At 46.6% G+C, this 25921-nt stretch overlaps 1 pseudogene; it reads left to right on the top strand.

The window, feature by feature from the left end:
* The first annotated feature begins 301 nt into the window (after positions 1–301).
* Positions 302–1243, top strand: LOC142453168 (ADP/ATP translocase 3 pseudogene; annotated as a pseudogene).
* The last annotated feature ends 24678 nt before the right edge of the window (positions 1244–25921 follow it).

The raw sequence follows: 25921 nt of genomic DNA, 5'->3' as shown, positions 1-25921 counted from the left end.
TTGAATCAAAGTCTTGCCATCCTCACTTCCAAGGAGCGTTCTGACTGTGCTTCTTCCAAGACAGATTTGTTGATTCTTTTGGAAGCCGTGGTACTTTCAATTTTCTTCACAATCACCACAGTTCAAATGCACCGATTTTTCTTTGATCATCCTCAATCAATGTCCAACTTTCACAGGCATATGAGGCCATTGAAAATACCATGGTTTGGCCCTTTCGGTCCCGGCGGCTGTGGTGGAGACAGCGGCCCCCACCCTTCCGACCCTCGCGTGTCCATTCCGGCTGTTCACCCACCCTGCTGCCCGCTCCGGCACCATGACGGACCAAGCTATCTCCTTCACTAAGGACTTCCTGGCGGCGTGGCCCCGATCGAGCGGGCCAAGCTGCTTCTGCAGGTGCAGCATGCCAGCAAGCAGATCGCGGCGGACCAGCAGTACAAGGACATGGTGAACTGCATCGTGCGCATCCCCGGGAGCAGGGCGTGCTGTCCTTCTGGCGCGGGAACCTGGCCAATGTCATCCGCTACTTCCCCACGCAGGCGCTCGCCTTCAAGGACAAGTACAAGCAGGTCTTCCTGGGCGGCGTGGACAAGCACACGCAGTTCTGGCGCTACTTTGCCGGCAGGCTGGCCTCGGGCGGGGCGGCGGGCGCCACCTCCCTGTGCTTCGTCTACCCGCTGGACTTTGCCCGCATGCGCCTGGCCGCCGACGTCGGCAAGTCGGGCACGGAGCGCGAGTTCAGGGGCCTGGGCGACTGCCTGGTCAAGATCAGCAAGTCCGACGGCATCCGCGGCCTCTACCAGGGCTTCAAGGTGCCCGTGCAGGGCATCATCATCTACCGCGCCGCCTACTTCGGCGTCTACGACACCGCTAAAGGCATTGCTGCCCGATCCCAGGAACACGCACATCGTGGTCAGCTGGATGGTCGCCCAGACGGTGACCGCCGTGGCCGGCGTGGTCTCCTACCCCTTCGACACGGTTCGGAGACGCATGATGATGCAGTCCGGCAGGAAAGGAGCGGACATCGTGTACACGAGGACCTTGCACTGCTGGCGGGCGGAAAAGCTCCCAGGACCAGGGCGGCAAGGCCTTCTTCAAGGGCGCCAGGTCCTCTACAATGAGCACTGGAAGGTCCTCTAGGCCCCGCCCATCGCTCCCCCCCCCCCCCCCCCCGCCAACTGTGTGCCCGCCCCCAATCATCCGACCAATCATGTCTGCGGGGCGTGGCCACTGGGGCTGTCCCTGACCAATACCGGCTCCCCGCCTGCCCGCCTCCAGTATTTATTTCAGAATCCTGTCTCCTTGGCAGATGCCAGCATAGCCAGCCCTCTTGTAGACCGGGCGTCCGTCCGTCGTCCGTCTGTCCGTCTGTGCCCCTGCTGCCTTCCTGTGGGACATTAAATCCATGACCAGGACAAAAAATGGGAAAAAGAACATACCATGGCTTGGGTTAGGCGTACCTTAGTCCTCAGAGTAAGCGCTTTACTTTTCAATAATTGCGCAGAGTTCTTCTACAGCAGATTCACCCAAGGCACTACCCTAGAGGGTAGTGGGTTGGAGTTGGGTTGCTAACTGGAAGTTCAACAGTTCAAATCCACTAACCGCTCCTTGTGACAAAGATGAGGCTTTCTAGTCCTGTAAATAATTGCAATCTCAGAAAACCACAGTGATTTCATGTGCATAGATGTAATCTGCCAAGCTTATGTTCAGAAGAGATGTTGCTATTTCTTGGGTTGTCATGGGTTTTTCTTTTAGTCATCTGAATTCTAATCAGTAGTCCCTGGATGGTGCAAACAGTTAACACACTTGGCTGCTAACAGAAAGACTGGAGGTTCGAGTTCACCCAAAAGCATCTTAAAAGAAAGGCCAGGTAGTTAGTCTGTTGCCGAAAGACCCACCATTAAAGGTCTTACAGGGCATGGTACTACTGTGAGACGCGTGGGGCCACCGTGAGGCAAAGTGCACTCACCGGGACAACTGGTTTTGGATCCTCCTCGCAGATATCTATGTATTCCCAGTCGTACTGTGCATGATTGTGCTTTGACCTCTCTCACTAGGATGGGGATATGAAAACGTCCGATGAGTAACATGGACAATGACTATTGTCCTTGAGTAGTAGCTTCACATAATGCATTTGAAATACAGCCAACACTGTGTCCTTTTCCATCAATAAGGTCATGCTGGTTACCTATCGATTAGCCGTTGTCAATACAGTTACTGGAATGGTTCTGGATCTGGTGATGGGCCGCTTACACTGCCAGCTCTTTTCCACACTCCTGGGTCTCTTCCTCCCTCCCTTTGCCTTCCCTTACCAATGCTTATAAGTGTATGGTGATTCAGTCGATTTGGCTGGCTGAGCGTGTGCACTCACTGAACGTGGATACATTTAGTGGTGAGTGCTTTGTGGCTGCTTGTTTTCCCGAATCTCTGCTCAACTGGCAAAGCTCCACACCAAAGCCCTCTGCTCGCGCTGACCTTCTTAACCAAGGATGGCTTGGCAAGTAGTGATAGATGCTCACATTCTTTTAGGGAGTTCTTTCTTTTTTAGAAAAAAAATATTGTGCTTAGGTGAAAATATACGTAGCAAATTAGCTTTCCCAGTTAATAATCCATACACAGCTCGTTCTGTGACCTTTGTTTCACTCTTTGCAGCACGTCAGCCCTCTGACTGTTTTCTCCCTGGGTTTCCTGTTTCCGTTCATCTTGTTCCCACCCCCCCCCACTCCCCACCCCCATCTTCTGGTCTTTGGTTTTGGGCAAATGTTGGCTGGTTAGTTCTTAGGCGCGCACGCTTCCCTTGCTTGTTGTCTGTTATTTGACTGAAAAGGACTTCTGGGAAAGTCTTCAGTTTCGAGTTGGAATGTTTTCTCAGGGCAATAGTCTCAAGGGGTTCCTCAAGCTTTTTTACACCTAGTAAGGCATGTCTTGTTTCCTTTGTGGTTCCGTTTTTGTTTTTGTTTGGGCTTTGAAATTTGTTCTGTATTTTCGTTTACCCATTCTAACTGGAGCCTTAAATTGCGGTCCTGGTCAAGCGGTCGGTAGTGGTAGCCGGGCACCATCTAGTTCTGGTCTCAGCGGTGAGGAGGCTGTGGTTTACGTGGACACTTGGTCTTTGGACTCGTGGTTTTCTTGAGTTTTCATTTTCATCGTTCTCCTGTGCTCCATGAAGAAAGAGACCAGTAGTTGCTTCACACAAGATTTTGAGACCCTAGACCAGTGGTTCTCAACCTTCCTCATGTCGCGACTCTTTCATACAGTTCCTCATGTTGTGGTGAGCCCTCCCCCCCAACCATAACATTATTTTTATTGCTACTTGTGTCATTTTGCTACTGGTATGAATCGGGCAACCCCTGTGAAAGGATCGTTCAACCCCCAAAGGGGTCCTGACCCACAGGTTGAGAACCGCTGCCCTTGGCATTATTCACCAGACTAGGATACAGAACTTTATCCTTATAAACAGTTTTCTCTCTGGTTTCTCTGCTTCCATTCATCTAGTTTCCTTGCTCCTCCCCATCTTCTCATCTTTCTTTCGGGGAAAATGTTTTCCGAATTGGCCTAGATGTCCCCTGGGGCTTCATGTCCGGTGGTTCAGTCCCGATGTCTAAGTGTTTATAGAACTTCCTCCCAAGCCCTGCTATGTGTAATAGTGTCCTTGTTGTTAAGTGCACAGACGTCGTATGTACAACAGAATGAGACCCTGCCTAGTTTGTGCCATCCTCACAGTTGCTAGCATGTGTGAGCCCCTTGTTGTGGCCCCTGTGTCACTGGTAGCTATGGTCATTGCTTGCGATGATGTATGTAGAAATATCCACCGCGGTCTCCATATGTATATGCATGCAGACTCGTGACTTCTCTGTTTAACATACATGTGAATCTATTGACTCACGAGTGGTGCATCTTGTTTGACTTGAGCATTGCCTAGCTTTCGTTCCATGATGACCCCCGACAACACGGACTCTGAGGGAGCACTTGAGTGGTGACACCAGCAGATCACCTGCTCCAACATTATGTGTGACATTATATTGACAAGGATAAGATTTTTGAGAAATGCAAAGAGCACAGGAATTGTAAGTGTGGTTGCCAATAACTTGAATATATAAATTAGTAAGAGACTCGTGGTGGTCCAACTAATAAATACAGAGCTTGCTGACTGAAAGGTTGGAGATTTGAATCCACCTGGTATACTTACTTGGACACACATGGGGTCGTCATGAGTCAGCCTCATCTCCACGGCAACTGGCTTGGTTTTTGGTTTTCTGGTGAACATTTGTCGATCAGCACCTTAGTGTTGCTTTTCCTAGACTCCCACTAATGACATTCAGATTTCCCAGTGCGTGGGAACCACCTCCCTCTGCCCCACATCAACAGCCCCATGGTTTGTAGGGAATGGCCTGTTCTTTACTTCTGGGCTGTGCTGGGATCACCCTTGGCCAGTCAGTCCTGTGTGTGCATGGGCCGAGTGGGGCCACTGAGAGGCACAGTGGAAACATTTGTTGGAGGTATGGAAGAGAGGCCACGGACGCCTATTGATGCTTGTCATCATCATGACCGAGCCAGCCTGAGTGCGGTGCTGACCCGCTCATGGAGCCTCGAGAGCCTCAGAGCCTCCAGGGTGGAGTCTACCAGGCTTGAGGCCAGTTCTTCCACCCCACGTGTGAATCATGATATGCCTTCCTTTAGGTGAGCAGCTTTGATTTGGCTTTGCTATCGCTTGAAAAGACTTTATTGATACAGGTTGTTTCCTGTGAGTCCAGCCCTGTTACCTGTCCCCGTGCCAGCTTTTCTTTCAGTTACTCATCACAGACCATTGTTATTTGTGTTGGTAGCTGCCCTCCAGGCAGCGCCGGTATGTAGTGACATTTTGGAGGCTGGAGCGAAGTGTTCCCGGGGTCTCCGTCATCCTGGCGCTCACTGGTGTGCTTGTGCCCATGGGGGCAGCAAGCGCGTGGCGTGCTGCCTGCCGTCCGGGCTGAGGGTTCATCTTCCAGCACACTCGTGCGAGGGCTTTGCTTTAACCTGTCAGCGTTTCGCGGGTGGTTTGGAAGTAGATCCCAGTGCTGTGAAGCGAATGGTCACAGAGGCAGCTGCCCAGAGACAGGTCACATTTGTGACCCCACTTTTTCTCTAGGTCCGAGTTCAGTTACAGCTTCGTGGGGTCCTCTGCTCGGCGTCTCGGCAGCTGTCATCCGGGGGCTGATGGGTTGTGCTCTGATCTGCAGGCTCAACTACGGAAGAGGCGCCTTTCACACGCGGATCGCAGGCTGCCTTTGTTTCCCGTGTCTGTAGGATTGAGGGGGCTGTTTGCTTGATTGTTTGTTTTTCTGGGTGCTGGTTAAAGACTATGCTTGGCTCTCGAAGGCTTCTCAAACATGGCTGCTGACCTCTCGCCCAGAAGAAAATCACGCCCTCTGGTCAGCTAAGATGGAGTTTCGCCGTGGAGAGCATCATTCCAGAGCCACTCTATCCCTTTTGCCACGTAATGCCACGTCTTCCATTCATGATGCTGCCCGGTGCCACCTTTGCCTGTGGAAGCAGGACCATGAATTAGGAAGACGGAAGAAGAATCGATGCCTTTGAATTGTGGTGTTGGCGAAGTATCTTGACTATGCCACGGAAGGTGAACAAGCACCAAGGAGGAAGAAGGAGCAAATTCGTCTTGTCGGAAGTGCAGCCAGAGTGCTCTTAGGACGGAGGATGGTTCCAAGTACGTGACTTCACCTCCTGTACTTTGGACGCGGACCGGGAAGGTCCAGTCCCCAGTGCCGGGATGTCATGCTTGGTAAGGTAGAGGGTGAGTGCCTAAAGGAAGCCCCTCAGCGAAATGGGCAGACCCAGTGTCTGCAAGGACAGGACGACAGGACGCACAGTGAGGATGTGCTTCCTTCCGTGGCAGGTCTGATCGGACCCGACAGCACTTCGCAGCAACAAAAAGCAGCCATGCCGTAGGGTTCCTTTGGCCAAACAGAAGCCCTGGTGGCACAGTGGTTAAGTGCTTAGATGGCGACTGCTTGCTAGTTTCAACACACCTAGCAGCCTCTAGAGAAAAATCTGCTTCGGTAAAGTTTTCAGCCTAAGCCCTAGGAGACCCTGTGAGCACCTTGACTTAGTCACGTGAGTCTCTGTGAGTCAGAATCGACTCGATGGACACCCAGCGGCAAGAGCATCATTGGTTACAAAGTTTCCCTTCCAGGATGCCCTCTCGGGGAGTTGTTTCTACAAAGGTGTGGAGGCCCAGTGGGCAGAGATCATCGAGGGTTACCTGAGGGTCTTTGGTACACCGCTCTGCAGCAGAAAGGAAGCCTTTCAGGACTCTACAAGAAGGTGTTCGTTCTCAACACACACAATGATATGAATACCATACAGTGAAATTTTATATCTCGTGGCATTTTTCTGAACCCAACAGAGAGATTGAGTCTGTTGGAAACTTGTTTATGGATCATCTGCATTTTCTCTTGGTTGAAATTTTCATGAAATGGCTCTCAAGAATACATTTACATTTTCAGAACATGCTTATGTTCTGTTTTCAAAAACTTTAGCTGCTGTGGTTTCTTTGTTTTTGATTTTTGAGGACATTAAAAAGGCAGCAGCCCCTGGAACTGCTGGCACTGGACACTTGATGTGCACGATTTCTAAGCAAATCAGCACCCCTCCAAGTGTCAAGGTTTGGAGAATTCCCGTGGATGGAGGACACACACCCTCCTCCAGAGTATGCTTCTCAGGCCTGGATCTAACAGCTTGCCTTCGGTTTTCTTCTTTCTTCCTTTTTACTAATCAAACAATTTTGTGTGTTTGCAAACCTCATTTCTTTCCCCAAAACCAAAGCCAAAACGACCCCTTTGACGTAAATCTGTCGCATTTGAGCAGCTTTCCCTTTCAGCATGCAGAATGGCACGCGGTAGCCGTAGAAGCGATTTCCCAAGATTTCCCCAGGACGTTAATTATTACAAAGTAACCATTTGAAGAAAGCACAAGGATGCGTTTGAATGACAGTGGGGCGAAGACCGTCCAAAGTACCACCGGCTGCCAGAAGAACTGACAAATGTGTCTTGGAGAAAGTCCAGCCAGCCTGCTCCTTAGAAAGGAGTCCTTTGGAGATGTTATCCGGAGAGACCGGCAGTCGTGCTTGGTGTGATGTAGGGTGGCAGAAAGGAAGAAGACCCTTGGTGAGATGGGTTGGTATGAAGACTGCAGCACTGGGCACGGCGTAGGGACGATTGTGAGGAAGGGCTCTGTTCTGTCGGATGCGAATGGAGTCAAGACAAGTCCGAGTCGGCAGCGCATCGCCTAACAAGAGCCGCAGACATCTAGAGCATCGTTCCAAGCTACAATCCATCCAAGAAATAATCACGAGCGCCACCGGAAGCATTGGCAGCAAATCGGTTATGCTAACTTTCTTGCCTGCCATTATTCTTCTTGTTTGGCTTCCGTTTCCTCATTCTTGCTCCCGTTTTGTTGGCATAACTAGCCCCTGCGTGCCATGATTTCTATAGACCTGTAAGCCAGGGTTCACAGTTCAACCAGGGAGGTACCATCGAGTCAGTTCCAATTCATAGGGAACGAAACAGAACAAAGCACACGCTCCCAATTGTGATGTTGAATGGGGTGGTGGCAGCCTCTGGGGCAGTCTGTCTTGCTGAAGGTCTTCGTCTTTTTCGCTGGCTTTCTACTTGACCAAGCACGATGTCCATTTTTACAATAGACGTAACAAAAATTCCCATTTTTTTTTAGGAATTCCCAATTCCTATCTTGACCTGTGTTTTGAAATTAGTTCCTATTGTCCTGTAACATTCTGTAGGCATCATATCTTCGTTTTTAACATGCTAGGGTTTGTCATAGTATTAGTAGATTACTGTCTGTCTGTCATTTTCTTGTTAATAAACCGTTGAAAATGCCAGTTTGCAAAATGGCATTCAGGAACTGCAGCTTGGAGGCTCGCTCCACCCTCACTGCTGTTCACAGTTTGAACACTAGATGGAGCAGTAGTTTTACTGTTGTAGTCAAGTCCCCTGGAGACAACCTCCAACTCATAGCGACCGATTCACGCGTGGAGTGACGCTGCGGGGATGTGTGCCTTTCTCACTGGTTCCGTTATGTTTGATCCCAGTGTTCCAGGCATATGTCAATCCACCGCATAGAGGACGTTCCTCTTTTTCGCTGACCCTCTACTTAGCGTGATGCCATTCTCCACGGGCGGATCAGCAAATGTATGTCTGCTGGACACAGGATCCTTAATATTGCACTTAATGTCTTCTCAAAGACAGCCGTACCTATACAAGCACGCTTTGCTGTGTTTTCCCCTCACATACAGGATTGCAGTCTTTGAGAAGTTGTCTTAGATGAATTACTTTTTGCTTTAACTACTTAATGTGTATTTATCTTCCAATCTATTAAAACCATTATGGGGCTGTTTTGTTAAATAAAATCCCAGTCCCTCTTGGGGTGAATTGTTTGCAGAATACAATTGATTCTTGAGTGCATTAAGTCTTTCTAAATGGACATTGTATTCAATTTGGAAAAAAAACATTAAGTCTATGTGTTCCAGTTCGTGAACAAATGGTTGAAAAGTTCTTGGAAACTTACAAGGGCTGTTGTTTTCAGCCAATGTCCATAATCATAGTTATGGGATGATACACGTCAGAGCGAGCCAGTTCTCTTGGTTAAATTGAATCTCTTTTAAATTGGTGTCCAACAGATGTTATAACAGATGTTATGATCTGTATATCCATAGGGGTTTTCTGCATCTTGGCTGGAAGCTTGGAGTCTCTCCAAACTCCGTGTCTTCACTAGATTAATCTCTGTGTGATCATATTTGTGATCCAAGCCCGAATCCCTTAGTTCCCTCGGAAAATCGTCAAAAACACCCGGGGCCAGCGAGTGAGCAATGTTGCGATGTGATACAAAGCTCTCGAGGCACAAGGTTGGAAGGCATTTTTCCGCCCGAACTTTGTGGGTTACATCGTTTACGAGTCACAGGATACATTTCTAATCTGGATAAATAACATTTTTTGAATTGCCTTCATTAAAAAAATAAAATAAAAGATCTGTGCTTAAAAATACAAGAAAATAAAAGGTTTAATAGATTTTTACAGGAATTAACTTTTAAGACAGTGTTCTTTTTATTACTCATGAAAAGACTTTAAGTGAAATTTGGATTTCTAACAGCATCGCTCCACAGTTGAACAGCCGGTGAAAGAGATGATATTTGTTCAGTATGAAAATAGGAAGCTGGTATTCTTTGTCGAGGACTCAGTTCCTCAGAGCTGCTGTAACAGAAATCACACCCGTGTGGGACTGTGAGGAACAGAATTTTATTTGTTCACAGCTCTGCAGATCGAAAGTCCAGGTCAAGGCGCTAGAGAGTCCTTCCTTGTTGGTAGTTGCTTAATCCAGGGCCATCTACACATGGCATCTGTCTTCATGTGTGTGTGTAATTTGGTTTTCTTAATTGAGAAGTGATTCAATTTAGGGTCCACCATATTTGATTATGATTACGCTAACAGAATAGAACCCAAACCAAAAATGACCCATTTCCACTGAGTAGATTCCAATTCATAGTGATCCTCTAGGGCAGAGTAGATCTATCCATGTAGAAAGCCTCATTCCCCACCCCCCTGACCCCACCCCCGGTTTCAAACTGCTGACCTTGCTGGCAGCAGCCCAACATGTAGCCTACTAGGTGACCAGGGCTCCTTAACCTAACAAAGAAAGCCCAGTTTCCAAACAGGATCACATGTACAGGGATAGGGGTTAGGATTCTAACGCGTATTTTTGGAGGACACAATTTCATCTCTACCAAAACCTAAATTCCCTACCATCAAGCTTATAGTGTAGATTTGTGCCACTTAAAATTCTGTAGTAAAAACAACACACACACACACTGAGACACACCAAACCCCACAAAATCTCCATGTCAGATTACATAATTGCTTTTTAATTTTTCCATGTATCTCTTACTCATTTTTATTAGCTGGGGCATAATGCATATACCATATCATTCCATATTTCAATCCTGTCATGTAAAATTGTACAATTGTTACCACAATCAGTTTCCACCCATTCTTTTTCTACATGGCCTCCTTGACATTGTCTTCCTTGTACCCGCCCCCCACCCCCAGCTATTGTACTCCCCTCCCCTCGAGCCCCTGATCCTACTTGCGGTCTCTGCAGGTCATCAATCCTGAAAGATGGAAAAGCATATAACATGTCTTCAAGAGGGTGACCTCCATTGACATAACACCAAAAACAAAACAAGGCAATACAAACTAAAAACAAAGACAACTTTGGAAACCAGATCAGGGCCATCCTGCATCATAGAAGGGATCTACTGACAAAGTTTTAACTGCTCAGGTCAGATGTATGCCTTTGATCTTCTATACTCCTCTCTCCCAAGCACCCTGTTTAGTGACCACTTAATAATTGCTTTTTTTTTAGTGTGAGGATTCTACTGTATTTTTAAAATCATTTTATTGGGGGCTCTTATAGCTCTATAACATCCCATACATCAATTGTATCAAGCACATTTACATAAATGTTGCCCTCAACATTTTCTAAACATTTACTTTCTATTTGAGCCCTTGGTATTAGCTCCTCCCCCGCGTGAACTCCTGATAAATTATAAATGATCATTGTTTTTATATCTTACACTGACCGCTGTCTCCCTTCACCCATATGTTTGTTGATCATTCCTCTGGGGGTGGGGTTGATATGCGTCGATTGTTGCGATTGGTGCCCCCTCCCTCTCCTCCCTGCCTGGTACTTCTACTCCCATTTCTGTTCCTGAGGGGCTTATCTGACCTGGATTCTGTGTGTCGTGAGATCTTATCTGTATCAGTGTACATGCTCTGGTCTAGCCAGAACTGAAATGACTGGGATGATGGTAGTGGGGGGTGAGGAGGCCTCAAAGAACCAGAGGAATATTGTGCGTTTCATTGGTGCTGTACTGCACTCGGATTGACTCATCCCTTCCTGTGACCCTTCTGTGAGGGGCTGGCCCAGTGTCTACAGATGGGTTTTGGGTTTCTGCTTTGACACACACACCTCCTTGTTCTCAACAATAAGCTTTTTTGTTTGTTTTGGGTCTTCTGGTGCCTATTACCTGATTCCATCGACACCTTATGATCGCACAGGTTGATAAGTTTCTTCCATGTGGGCTTGTTGCTTCTCTCTAATGTATTTTTAATCGTTTTATTGAGCGATAAAGAACACAGCAGACAGTTCCATAGTTCAGTCTGTGCAGCCATCGCCACCGCCAACCCTGGAGCCTTTTCTTCCTCCTTGTGTCCTTGCTGTTGACTTCCCATTGCCCGCACCTTCCCTTTCCTGCCTCCAGGTGACTATTCATCGAGTTGCAGTCTATTCAGCCATCCTGACTTTCTTGTACAGAAACAAAACAAAGCAAAACATAGACAAAAAAATACTAAAAGTCCCAGCAACAATGACCAAATGAAACAGAGAAAAGAGAAGCAGAGAATAGAAAAAAAGAAGTAGAATAATTTCAAAATGGACCAAAAGGGAGCTCTAAGGACAAGGTGTCAAGTTACGTTCCTTTGTGTCCTTTCATTGCTTTCTTCCTCTTTTTTCTGATGAAAAGTTAAATGACTGTGAAAACAATTTTAATGAATAAAATCAGAGGGTATGTCTACCAATAATTTTGTTATGGGTAGATTGCCTGGATACAGAAACAATCCATTTCTTTCTTGATTTTTCATATTCTGTGTTCACAACCTTGTGTTAGGCAGCATGGAAGACACAAAGAACACAGAAGGTGTAGGTCAGATTTTACACATATATATTTATATATATTGTTTATTTTTAGTGTGAGGATTCTAATGTCTTTTTTTTCGTGGGCCTATTGAGTATAGTTAACATATCATCCAAGCCCATTTGCTAGGCAACACGGAAGACACAAAAACAAACCCACTGCCACCAAGCCGCTTCCAACCCAGAGCGGCCCTCTAGCTAGTACAGAGGGGAGGAGATCCGTAGGGTTTGCAAGGCCAGACATCTCGGCAGAAGCAGACTGCCGCATCTTTCTCCCAGGGAGCAGCGGGTGGGTTTGAACTTCCAGCCTTTCAGGAGGCAGCTGAGTGCTTAACCCACTAGCTACAATGGTTGCTACCCCTCAGACTTGACAGGCGAAGGCATCAAGATTGTAAAATAAAATATTCTGTCAGAGAAATTCACGATGGTCCTAAGCACACTGGAAAAGACAGAATTTTAGGGGCCAGGGAAGGCTTTGTGAGAAAGAAAAAAGCTTATGTGAATTCAAGATGCTGTAAGATTTTGATTAAAATAAGCACAGGGAAGCCAAAAGAAATGGAATGAGCTGAGACAGTGACATGAGAAAGCCCCAGGTGAATTTTCCATTTGGCTGGAAGCACAGTTGAGGGGATTGGGAGATGCGGCTGAACGGATGTACGGGAACTCATGTTCAAGGCCTTGAACCACAGGCTAAGACTTTGGAACTGCAGCCTCTAATCAGTGGGGAGAAGTTGGAAATGTTCACGTACCAGAGTGACATCTCAGAGCCAGCTTCAAAAAAAAGATGAATCTGGTAACCATCTGATAGATGGGAAAAACAAGAGAGGAGAGATGCAGGGAGAGCCCTGGAGTCCCAATTGAAGTAGGTTAAATATGAAATATCATTAATATTTCTTGCCAGCAACTTGTGCTAAAGATAATGCCAAGGAAATAATCTGCAGCTGTACATTGACAGGGAGCTGCCAGAAGTTCAAGCCAGAATCAGAAGAGGACATGGAAGGAAGGAATTCATTGCCAATGTCAGATGGATCTTGGCTGAAAGCAGAGAATAACAGAAAGATGTTTACTTGGATTTTCTATGCTCTGTGAAGGCATTCGACGTGCGGATCCTAACAAATTATGGATAACATCGCAAAGAATGGGGCTTCCAGAACACTTCATTGTGTTCCTGTAGAACCTGTGTATGGATCCAGAGGCAGCTGTTTGGACTGCACAAGGGGAGACGGTGTGGTTTAACACAGCCCGGCTACCAAGGCAGCCCCGTGTGGTCTAATGCTGGAAACGTGTCCTTCGGGGTTGGGCCCTTTGACCTAATGTACTCAACCTATGTGCTGAGAACTGAGCCAAGAAGCTGGACATTCCGAAGACGAAGGAGCAACGAGATGGAGGGAGACCCGTTAACAGCCTGAGATGATTAGACCGCGACGCCATCTTGCTTGCTGAAAATGAAGGTTAATAAAAGGATACAGACTTCAGTAGAGGTTTCCAGAGATCAAGAAACCAAAAATCTTCACACCTGGATCAGTAAACCACCTCATGATCCATGGCAAACAAACAAACCAAACCCAGAACCTTGGCTGAACCTCTGGATGATTCCCTACCTCTTGTTGCCAAGTGCCATTAAGTAGGCTCCAACCCCTGTCTCCCTTCTGGGCCACAGAGGCGCCCGTTCTCTGGTCCTGCCCCACCTTCATCGCCGTTGCTGTATTTCAGCCCCATGTCGCCATGACACTGTCCATCCAAGTCCTTGAGGGCCTTGCTCTTCTGCGCTGATCCTTCTGATTCACCCAGCGTGATACCATGTTTCCCTGCAGCAGCATGGTCCAAAGTACGAAGACAAACGCTTCCCTTCCTCCTTCTCAAGGAGCACTCTTCCTCTCTTTCCTCCCAGACAGATGCACTCCCTCCTCCCAGCAGTCCATGGCCCGGTCGATATGCCAACAGATCAAATGTTTAGTTTCCAAAAAATTAAAATAAATGAAAAATTACCATGCTTTAATTGTTGGCAGCGAAATATAACACAGACATTGATAGAATTATTAGACACAGACACAGATAGATCTATGAACATAGTTTTAAAACAAATGACACAGATAACTGTTTTTGTCTACATACTCAAAGGCTGATATTAGGTTGATGAACGTTGGCTGGAGTCTTGTATCGAAGAGTACTACTATCTAACATTACCTGTAAGGGGCCCGGGCGGCACAGTGCTGAAGAGCTCAGCTGCTAACGGACAGGTCAGCACTTTGACTCATCACCTGCTTCATGGAACAAAGGTGGCATTCTGCATCCTGAATGATTTACAGTCTTGGAGGGACTCCCCTCTAGGGAGGTGAGTTCATTCTGTCTTATTGGGTCACTGTGAGCCAGAATCCACTCCATGACAATGGGCTGGGTTTGGAGTGACAGAGTCTCCCCATGAAACGGCCTATTCCAGAATCTATACATGAAGTAGCAGTACCAAAGCATGCCACTCATTGTGTAAGATTACCTTAAACAAGTAAGTCTGAAGTCTGTGGAGCAAACAGTTGGGGCATTTCCCATGGAGATGTTTGACCAACTACTGAAATGTCTCAAGGGCTCAGAGGTATCTGATTTGAAATGAAGAAAAATGGTCCTTTCAAGCCCACCCTGTTGAAACTCTATCCACAGGATTATTTCCACAGGAGTATAAAAAAATGACTCCAGTCCTGGGCACCAAGTCTAAGTATTATGGGCAGGAGAAGATCGAAAGCCTTTTCATCTTTAAGCTAATTGATTTTCTACAAGTAGAAAGGATTAGAGAATCCCAGCTTAGAAGGCCTCTGGCCCTGACAAATGTGGCAAGTTTTGTCGTTAGCTACAAACTGGTGATGAGAAACTCACCACGTTGTCAATAGGGATATGGGTCTCTGCTCTATAAGTACTGAAATGTGGGGAGATTTCATTGGTCCAACCCATTAGTAGTTTTTACATGAAAAAAAAAAAACACCCTTTTTGGTAACTATAGAACCATTTTCTTCAAACTTTATGGAAGTCCTACTTGTGACAGTGATAGAAGTGGACTTGTTTTGATTAAAACAACTGAGCGAGAGTGTGGGTGAGTGGCTCTCTAGAGTAACCTACAAAGCGCAGCTGAAGAATTCTGCACAGCAGAGGCTGACAACCACTTATGTGCACCAGATGTCCGTCTTCAGAGAGGCGCTCGTGGAACCAAACCAAAGAAGGCAGAAGGGAAAAGAACAATAAAGAATCTGTATTTGCAAATACAAGGGACTTCGAAAAAGTTCATGGAAAAATGGAATTAAAAGCTAACCGAATTTTCCCACCAGCCTTTTGGAACATCCTCACACAAAAGAGAGCGTCGGCCAAGCTAAACGTGGTTTCTCTGAAAAGACTAACGCGGGACCAGCCTGGCAGACTCCTAAGAAAGAGAAGGAAAGCTCCAATCCTCAACTTTCGGGGTGAAAAAGGAGACTACATCTTGAGGGAACAGAGCCAAAAAGATAAAGCGAGGAAGTGATCAGCAATGCCCATACAGTGGAAAACAGATTAAAGGCAAACATTCTTGAAACACCCAAACAGGCGAAAGAAATGTTTTATAAGCACGACCTGGTTTGAATCAGGGATTAAGAGTATTTCAGCATACGCAGAAGGTTTTACGGAGGAATTGAGCCCAGCACTTAGGGAACAAGTAATCCTAGTCTCACACAAACTATTTTGGATGATAGAAAATAACAAAAAACATTCTAACTCATTCTCAAACCATGTAAGCAAGGCATAAGAAGGGAAAGGGAAACACTAATCTCACTTAGGAAAGTAGACTCAAAATTCGAAAAACTGCTTCTAACCTTAATTCAGCAAGACAGTATAGGGCTTCAAAAAGATTGTGGATAAACAGGGTGCAAACGTCATGAGACTTCTTTCCTACAGGAACGTTCCTTGCACTTACAAATAAAATCATTACGACTAGGTAGAGTTTATTATAGAAGCAGGAGGTTTAATATTCATTAAATTCCTCTCCCTAAGTATATTCATGATACAACATATGATCCTAGCACAACTTTGAAGGAAAGTCTATCAAGTCCTTAGCTCATTAAAAAAAATTCAGTGCTTTGTCTTGCTTCTGAGCACTTGCACTTTGTCATCTCTCTTGGACAATAAGCCTCATCTGACATGTGGATTCAAATAGTGTCTCCCGCTCTGTCGACTATGCTTTCCCTTTCCGTTTACAGGCTTTTGAAGCTCCTTCGGTGGCTTCTAACATCATAAGTGAGTTTTACTGTTTGAATGTTGTTTGTTTGGCTTCCCTTGATCAACCATATGAGGTGGTACCCCTCCCCAAGCAAACAAACAACAAACCAGAACTGTGCTGGGCAGAGTGGACCTTTAGTAGGAGGCAGTCGCCCTACTAGGTGAGCATGGAGCAACTGGCTCGGAGTGAGTGCACCCAGTGGCCTTGCCAGGGAAGGTTCTCTGTGGTCACACTGCACTTTTTTGTCAAAGCAGTTTCGTTCAAACCTTGTTTTTGTGATGGCCAATGGAAGAGAATAGTGTGCGGCTGGGAAATTTTGTTTCCTGCTTAGGAAAAATGCCACAGAAACCGGAAAACAGCTTACCAGGACAGCACTGTGGGGAAAACTCAAGTGTACAAGAGGTTCTCTCGTTTCCAAAAGGTGAAATGTTGATGGATGACAAACTTCGTTCTGGATGTCTGTCAACTTCCCAAGCAGACGGAAACGTGCTTCGTAGTGCATTTGGAGTTTGTTCCACCAGGTCAGACTGTTCATCAAACGTTCTATTTAGAGATTCTGAAAAGATAGCATAACAGCGTGAAACAAAAAAAGGCCTGATTTCTGCCAGATGGAGAAATGGTTTTGCCGCCATGACAGTGAAGCTGCTCGTGCAGCCATCGCGGTGCGCCAGTTTGGGCAACACTCATCATGCCTCTCTTGCCCCATGCACCTGACCCAGCTCCATGCAGCTTCTTTTTGTTTCTGCGAATACAGAGGGACATAAAAAGATGAAGAGTTGATGCCTTAGAAGAGGTGAAGAAAAAAACAAGGGAGGTGCTGTCAACCCTCCAAACAGATGAATTTGAAAAATGTTTCCAAGAATGGAATCTCAGATTTGAAAAATATATTAAGTATAATGGATATTACTTTGAAGGTGATAAGGTTATTTTTGTAAAAAAAAATTAAAAACATAACTTGGGGGGGGATTCCATTTTGGGGGGTACCCCTCATATATTGGTGAGATTCATTTTTGGGGGGGAGTGAGATTCATTCTTACGTTTTTGTAGTTTGGTTGCCCATTGCTGTATAGTGATCCACTCTATGGCTACGGCTGCAGTTGTTGACATTCTGCACAGATCCTCACTCTGGATCAATGCACAGCATCTTCAAAAATGCCCAAAGCATGGAAGCTGTCAAGGACTTCTTTCCTGTATCCATAGTAAACACTCACGGGTTCAGTCGTCATGTAATCCAACAGACTATTGCACTGGGGAAATCTGCTTCACAAGATCTCCTTTTAATGCTAAAGAGAACAGACGTCCCCTTGAGAACTAAGATGCACCTGAATCATGCCATGATATTTTCCTTTCAAAAGCTGGACACTGAATGAAGAAGACTGGATCAGAATTGATATATTTGAATGATGGTGTTGGTGAAGGATATTAAAATTGCAATTGAGTGCCAGAAGAACAAGGAAATCCGTTTTGGTGGAAGTATAGCCGGAATGCTTAGTGCTCTACGCCTTTGATACGCTCAGTGCGATGCACTGTTTGTCTGCCTCTCACAGTTAGGTGCCCGCCAGGTGGCAGCATGTACTACAGCTGGATTAGCTGCTTCCCTGGGAACAGGAGAAGCTGAAAATGCTGGTGGGCAATATATATTCTACAGGTCACCAAAAACGTTAAAGTATGTATAAGGGAAGTAGGGACATGGGACCCAATGAGTGCAGGATAAAGGAGAACATTCGTCTACAGCGAAGGTCAAGGCGAATCTAAATGAGGCCTTTCTTAATAGGAGAGTTTTGTGGCTGGGAATGGAAGTGTTGTGTCGGCATGCGCTGTCTCAACTGTATTCAAACAGTTACACGATTTGAGTTCTTAGTTAAGGCTGTTCTTAGTTTCTCAAATTCAAAGCTCTTTCGATGGCACGAAGCTTCACCTAAGCGTTCATTTTCAGCAATGTATAAATGCGCCCGTTCTTAGGAATCTTATGTTTTCAAAGCTTGAGTCCTCTTTCCAGTGAGGCCTACAAGTCAAGCTTTTTAAAAGGAGACTTCAGACGACTGCCATTCTGTCCGGTGTGGTGAATTATTTACTCCATACGATGGAATTCGTGGTTTCCTTTGACGGTAGAGACCTGTATTCATTTCCAGTGGCCGCTGTGGCAAGCGGTCAGAAGCTGGGAGACTTAGAAACAGCGGAAATGGATCCCCTCCCAGGTCTGGAGGCTGGGTGTCCACACTCCAGGTGTCAGCAGGGCCCCTGCGACCTCTGGACGCTCCAGCGAAACACCCTGCTCTTTGCCTCTTTCCGTTGCCTTCTCCTCTGAATGTGTTTTTATAAGGTCCCTTTCCATTCGATTATCTAGTCCCTGGGTGACACCAATGGGTCATTGCTTGTCCGCCAACCGAAAGACTGGCTGTTTGAGTCTACCCTGAGACTTCAGAAGTAAGGCCCGGTGATCGAGTTCCAACAAGTCACGGCAATTCGAATCCTGTGGAGCGCTGTTCTGCGCTGAAACCCAGAGGGCTGGCGTGAGCGAACTTAACTCAACAGAGCTCACTTGGTTTGGGTTTCGGTCATTGCCTTCCCAGATAACCTAGAAGGATCGCCTCCTCTCAAGCTCCCTAATTTAATTACATCTGCAAAGATACTTTGTACAAATAACACTCCCAGGTTCCATGGATTGAAGCATGGGCATATCTTTATGGGTCACACCACAAATACACCACAAATCTGACAATCACATTTACGAGGAGGTGTTCAGAAGGCTGGTACTCTTCTGAGAGTTGTTAAGGGATTATCTTATCTGATCATCAAATCAATTCGAAGGAGGAAGGGACTGTGATTAGCTCAGCAGGGGCTAACTAACTCTCCTATCTCTAACTCAACCAAGGAGGGTGTAAAATGGAGTTGAAGCCAGTTTGACTCCAGAGCCTACTTTCTGAATCACTAGTGACTCAGCGTCATCTGATCTTTTAAAAAATAGATGCCAGGCATCCAGTTTTGATCTTCTAAACCTGAAAGTGGTGTAGTAATTAATGACTCGTTAAAAGGAAGAAACTGGGGTCGAGAGAAGGCATGTGTTTTACCTAACTTGGCACCAGGACTGTCGGCTGTTTCATTTTGGATTATTCATTTATCTGCAGGCACCCAATCCCAAATGGGGCTTTCTACTCCTGTGAAGAGTTACAGTCTCGGAAACCCATAAGGGCAGTTAGACCCTGTCTTACAGGCTCTAATGGGTCAGCATGAACTCAATAGCAGTGAGTTTGGGGGGTGGTTTTTTTGTTTGTTTTTTTTGAATCTTAAGTGACTCCTGCTTTCCAAATCTAATTTATAATTACACCCATTCCGACTCATTGTGACCCGACCCTACAGGACAGGGGAGCACTGGGTAGTAGTCTCTCAGGATGTGATGTCTATACTACGAACAAGAAGGAGCCCCGCTGGCACAGTGGTAAAGTGCTTGACTACTTATTGAAATGTCGATGGTTCAAACCCACCAGCCACTGAGGGCAGAAGCTACGGCAGATTGCGTCTGAAAGGATTCACAGCCTTGGAGACACTAGGGGGCAATTCAATTCTGTTTTATCCCTGAGCGTTGCTGTGACTTGATTCTACACGAACAGGCTCATCTTGACCCAAACCAACTGCTACGTCTTTCTCCCACTGGAAGGGATGGTCTTTCAATTAGAAGAGAGAGCTTAACCACTTTGCCACGAGGGCTTATTTATCATCTGACAAACAAACCAACCCACTATCTTCAAGCCGATTTTGAGTGATAACAGGGTTTCTTGGGCCGGGGGAAGTCTGAGGGGAGCAGACGGTCTTGTCTTTCACCTGCAGAGCGGCTAGGGAGCTGAAACTGCTGACCAACGCTAATAACTCAGTGCCACTCGACTCAAAATGTCAAGCTCTCAATCCATGGTAGGCGTGAGTGCATAGGTAGATATATCATCAAGAGCGTAGAACTTCATCTCAATCAGAGCCAGTTCTCTAGAAACAGATAGACAATGAGTTTCGCTTTAAAGAGGATTAACTGCAAAGCAAAGAAGCCCAAACTATTGCTCTAGCCCAGAATGCCATGAGAGGTACCATTAATTTAAAAACACACGATAGGTGCTGAATCCTTGTCCCTGTCCCCCCCCCCCCCCCTTTGCCCAACGAGTCCTTGGCCACTCATTAGATGACACTGGAAAGTTGGTGGGGCACTGGTAGTGTAGTGTTTACCCATTAGGCTGCTAACCACAAGGTCAGCAGTTCGAATCCAATAACTCACCAAAGGAAAAAGACAAGGCTTTCTATTCCGGTAGAGTTAAAGTCTGAGAAACCCACAGTTCTACCCCATGAGTCCCAGTGGACCCAGTGACAGTGAGTTTGAGAAATTGGAATGAGGCAAAATGACAGGATTTAAGACAGATTGGATGGGCTTAAATGATAAAGGAAAGGTACTAATTTGAACATCAATTTGGTCTACAAAAGACGCAGAACTTCTGGTGGCCTTGCATTCATTAAAATCTGAGAGTCTCATTAGGAAATGGATTTTTCCCATGGTCTGTTCCGTCTGCGGTCTGCTGTTCACCAGAGCCAGTCCGGTGATGAGGATGTCGCCCTGAAGCTGGAGGAACAGCAATTGTACAACCCCCTCCTGGTTGAGTTCTGCAGAGGAGAATGGCCGTCTCTGTGTTTCCATGTGCTTTGGGAGCAAACATCGATCAGCATGCAACTGCTTTAGTCTGTTATTTTAAGACGCTAATCAAGAGGAACATAGCGTTTCACCTCCCCCACGTTATTTAAATGCCTTTATATAAAACTGGTGTTAGAAAGCTAATTACAGCATCCTGGATTGTGCAGTAAATAGGCATTTGAGATCACAAGTGGGTGCGATTGAAGAAGAGAAAGGAAGAAAACATTGCCGCCCAAGCACAAGTCAGTCCACTTTTTCAGTTGAAATAGCATTCCGGGAGTTGAACAATGTATGTATGCATTTAGCAACAGGAGCGAGCTGTCCTGTATGTCATGCTTGGCGATCTAAAATAGAAAAAGCCTGTGTCTTATTCACTGAAGTTATTGTGGTAAAGAAATTCAGGTCAAAAGAACTGTCGGTAGTGATGTCTTTGTGGGAGTCTATTCGCTTTGTCTGGTGAGCAGCCCTCCGTCTGGCCCTACCCCAGAAAGCCAAGCACACGGATGAACTGGGGGTGGGGTCGGGAGGCTGGGGGTGACAACCCACACCCTTTAATTCTTGTGCTTTGTGATATTCCACTTAGCTAGAACATTCCACATTCATGCCCCGAGGAAAGGATAACAGCCAAGTTCAGACAGGCTAGAGGTCTTGATTTTTGAATTTCAGAAACCGAGGTCTCCTCCAGTCGCTTCCCTCCTAAATTTGCTAGTTCCCAGGCTGGTAGTCACAAGGTCAGCAGTTCAAAACCATCAGCTGCTCTGAGGGAGCCAGACAAGGCTTTCTTATCCTGTGAACAGTTACAGTCTCCGAAACCGACAGGGGCAATTCTGCCCTGTTCCCGAGGGTAGCCATGAGTTGGAATCAGCTTTATGGAAGTAAGCGTGGCGTTTTTGATGGACCAAGACCGGGGGCTGCTCTGTGCAGTGAACAAAGACATGGGTCTTTGACACTTGTTAGTTCCTGAGAGAAAACGCTGAAACATTTGAGTTTTCCTCAGCAATTGAAATGTCTTTAAAATATGGCCTTCAGACAACACCTAAGATTTACGCTCATGAGCTACATAGTGGATGGAGCCTGGCCAGCCTTGAAAGCTCCTCCTCCCCATATCAGCGACCTCAGAGGAGGCAGGTGTGAATCAGTCAATAGCTGAGTGAGGCCTGGGGCCCCCACTCCTAATGCTGCTATGGCCCAGGTCCTTTGGAAGGTCTGTTTGTCAGGTAGACTAGAACAGACACATATATCAATTAAGAGTTTCTTAGCTGGCTGACAACTTTCAAATATTTAGACACATGAATGTGGTACACTCGCCTCCTTCCCATAAATGTTAGAGCCAGGCCATGATAACCAATAGTAAGACGACCACCCTCCCCTTCCTGTATTAGAGCCTAATTTTTGAGAGCTTCGTCGTATTTGCAGAAGGTTTACAGAAGATGCCCTAAATCCATTGCATCTTGACATCAATTCAATCTCCATGGAGTTAGTTCTGACCAGCAATGGAAGATGCCTGGCTCTCAGGAGAGTGTTTGAAAGTGAATTTCTACTCTGAGCAGAGCTGAAGGGAAGTCTGGCCCTCAGGGAATTGTCTGGGTGCGGCCACAGTGGAACTATCGCGGTACCATGGTCTTGAGTTATATGCCCATCAAAGTGGTCAGAGAGCCCCAGAACCAACCCCATAAACATTTTAAATCTGCAACAGTGTGCGTATCTCAATCATGGTCCCATTCCAGTTCATGGACTGATGGATTGATCTGCCACCGATCTTGATCTTGTGGCAATTCCGTTGGTTTTTGCATTCTATGTGATTGGCCACTTGACGGTGAATCCTTTGGACACCATTATGACCTCATGATGGCGGCTTCCTTTAGGTGGATTATTTGGTTTTGTCTTTGTCCTATTTAAGACTTAATAAAGGAATCTTCATAATGTGTCTTTGAGTTTATGCTCCCTTTACAGCACACACACACACACACACACACACACACCAAAAAACAAACAAACAACCCCAGGCCATACACACTCTGATTTCCAACGTATTACTTGTTCCTTAGTTTTCTGGAAGTTGATTCAATTCCAGGGGAAGTTAAGTCTGAGTAGAAGCGGGGAACCCCAAATTTACTGACACTGCCATTGCTTTCACCCTGCGCCTCCATGAATTTGTCATTCCGAGGCACTGTCCACCTTGAACTGGTCCTTCAGGGGCTTTGACATAGCTTACGTGACTCTGCCCAGGCCTGTCTGCTGACTTGTCAACCACATGAGCCTTTGCTTGTGGTCTCTCTCTCTCTCTCTCTCTCTCTCTCTCTCTCTCTCTCTCATTTTATTGGGCTCCTACAGCTCTTATAACATTCCCTACATCAATTGTATCACATTTGTGCATATGTTGCCATCATCATTTTGAAAGCATTTTCTTTTTACTTGAGCCCTTTCTACTTTCTACTTCAGGTCCTCTTTTCCCCCTCTCTCCTCCACTCCCCCACCCTTGTGACCTCTTGATAAATTATCATTATTTTCATATCTTACACCGCCTGCCGTCTTCCATCACCCACATGTCTGCTGTTCATCCCCTTGATGGGGAAGGGGTATGTTATCCGTTGATCACTGCCACCAGTTCCCCCTTGCTGCCCCTTTGGTGGTTTTTTCCTTAACCTCATCATGTCCTCGCTTCTGTCTGCCCCACTTCTACAGAAAGCATCCTTGCAACCTTTAGAACATACTCCTTGCTGTCATTCATGTTACAGAGGTAAGCTCTGGTTATAGTCCCCAGCTCACCACGAGGTGGTTCTGTATTTGAGAGAAGGAATTGTAACACACACACACACACACACACACACACACACGCACCGTGGCTTTAAAAAGCTTATAGAATAGTAGAATTGTACAGGACAACATAAAAGCCATTTCCACCAGCCCTCAGGTGACCGAGCGCTTTTGCAAGGGGGAAAAAAAAAGAAGAATGGAATTCTTTCCATCAACCTTTAGAAGTGCTCTTGTATGTGCGTGCATGTGAGTGCGTGCATGTCACAGTGGTCGGCAGTTCAAAACCACCAGCAGCTCCGAGGGAAAAAGAGGAGGCTTTCTACTCCTGTAAACAGTTACAGGTTCAGAACCTCACAGGAGCAGTTCTCCCCTGTCCTACAGAGCCGCTGAGAGTCACTGTTGACTTGGTGGTGGTGAGATTTGAGGGGTATTATGTTATTATGCCAGATATTATGTTAGATTCTGGGAATTCAAGGAAAACGATGGTCTGTTCTCACAGGAGACCCTGTGGGTGATGCAGAGCAGGGCGCAGATAATGGCTGTAACATGCGACAGGTGCTGCCGCGCGTCATAGAGTTGATGCTGCCTCATAGTAACCCCGTAGGGCACCGAAGAACCAGAGACGTTTCAGATAGCAGCTAGTGATTCCACCACTGCGCCTCCAAGGCTGCTGATAAAAAGTGTTAGGGTGGTGAAGACAGCATCTCCAGGGGCGAGCAGAGAGGATGGCAAGTCTGAGTGGGTCAAGGAAGACTTTCTAGAAAAAAAATAATATCGAAATAGAAACCTCGGATGAGTCAGGGTGATGGTTAAATAATTGTTATGTTTCCTGGACTGATTGGCATAGCTTCACTTTTTGCTTTAAATGGTTACAGGAGAGGCTCTCGGCTCAGCGTGTTTACTTTTGAATGACATGTACAAAGGTACACCTTTTCTTATACCTTTAAAGAGAATGCATTTTTGCAGCAAAATGCTTAGAAAGGTTGGTGAATCCTAGTTTTAGTTGTAGAAGCCCCACAGAAGTGCTTTGCTCACCTGCAAAGTTAACAAGCTATTGTAAACTTAAAGTATGGAACATAGCTTGCCACAACTTTTCTACGTTAGCAGATTAAATGGTATCTAAACGATTCAGTCAAAAATTAGGAGTTAACAGAAATACCCCACGGAGCAGTTCTGTACTAGGCATACTGACCGATGTCAGGCACGTCCTTCTGCAATGTCTTCCATCTCCCCGTATTTGGTCATCTCTCCTCACTACTGTGTGTTGGTGGGGTTAGCTGCCAGCACATTGGCCCCTAGTGTCGTGAAACAAAATGCTGCCTGGTCCTGGCCCATCCCTATGGTCTGTTGCTTCTGAGACGATTGTGATGGATAGAGTTTTGGTTGGGGAAGTTGCCAGTCCTTTCTTCCTAATCTAGCTTCTACCACTGAACTACCACTCTCTACCCTGAGCCAGAGGTTCTAAGGCGTTGGACTGCTAATCACAAAGTTGGTGGTTCAAACCCACCATCTCCTGTGCTGGAGAAAGATGAGGCTAGCTGGTCCCATAAAGACTTACCGGTTTGGAGACCTGAGAGAGGGTCTCTACGAGTCAGAATGAACTTGCTGCTCGGGTGTTCTGATTTGGGTTACCCAGTGTGGGTGTTTGGTGGGGCGGAGAGCGGGGAGGTCATAAATGGGAATAGACGCAAAAGCAACTGATTGTTTTCCCGTGATTAGAGGGGGTACGGAGGGCAGTTAACAGATTTGATTTGGTTTGGATTTTAATGGAGTCTGAACCTTTGAAAGTGAAGATCCTCAGCGAAGCGCATTGACACTGTAGCTGCAGCAGTGAGCCCAAACATAATGCACGTGAGGACCGCCGCGTCCCAGGCAGTGCTTCCTTCTGCTGCGCAGAGTCGCTGTGGGTTGGAAGCAAATAGACTGCACCACCGGCAACAGCAGCATTTTGTGAGGCTCTCACTTGCCTGTTGTAACCTTCCCACTGCAGATCGAAGGGGCTTGGTGGTGCAGTGGTTAAGCATTTGACTGCTAGCCAAAAGGTCTTTGGTTGGAATCCCCGAGCTGCCGTGTGGGAGAAAGCTGCTGTAGTCTCTCTCTGCAAGGATCCGGGCCGGAGAAACCCGGTGGGGCCGTGTTATTCTGTCCTGTCGGGCCACTGGGAGTCAGAACAGACTCGATGGCAACGGGTGGACCGCAAGTCAAACACTCTCCTCCGTTGTCCCCGCATTGTGCAGCCTGACTAGGATTCCCTCCCTCTAGAAGGCCAATGGCCGGCCTGTATTCCCTCCCTCTGGAAGCCCAATGGCCGGCCTGGATTCCCTCCCTCTGGAAGCCCAATGGCCAGCCTGGATTCCCTCCCTCTGGAAGGCCAGTGGCTGACCTGGATCTGGAAGGCCAATGGCCGGCCTGGATTCCCTCCCTCTGGAAGGCCAATGGCCGGCCTGGATTCCCTCCCTCTGGAAACCCAATGGCCGACCTGCATCCCTGCAGTGAGTGCT

This window comes from Tenrec ecaudatus, chromosome 7 (genome assembly GCF_050624435.1).
Source record: "Tenrec ecaudatus isolate mTenEca1 chromosome 7, mTenEca1.hap1, whole genome shotgun sequence".
Lineage (NCBI taxonomy): Eukaryota > Metazoa > Chordata > Mammalia > Afrosoricida > Tenrecidae > Tenrec > Tenrec ecaudatus.
This window is presented reverse-complemented; position numbering and strand designations above follow the sequence as displayed.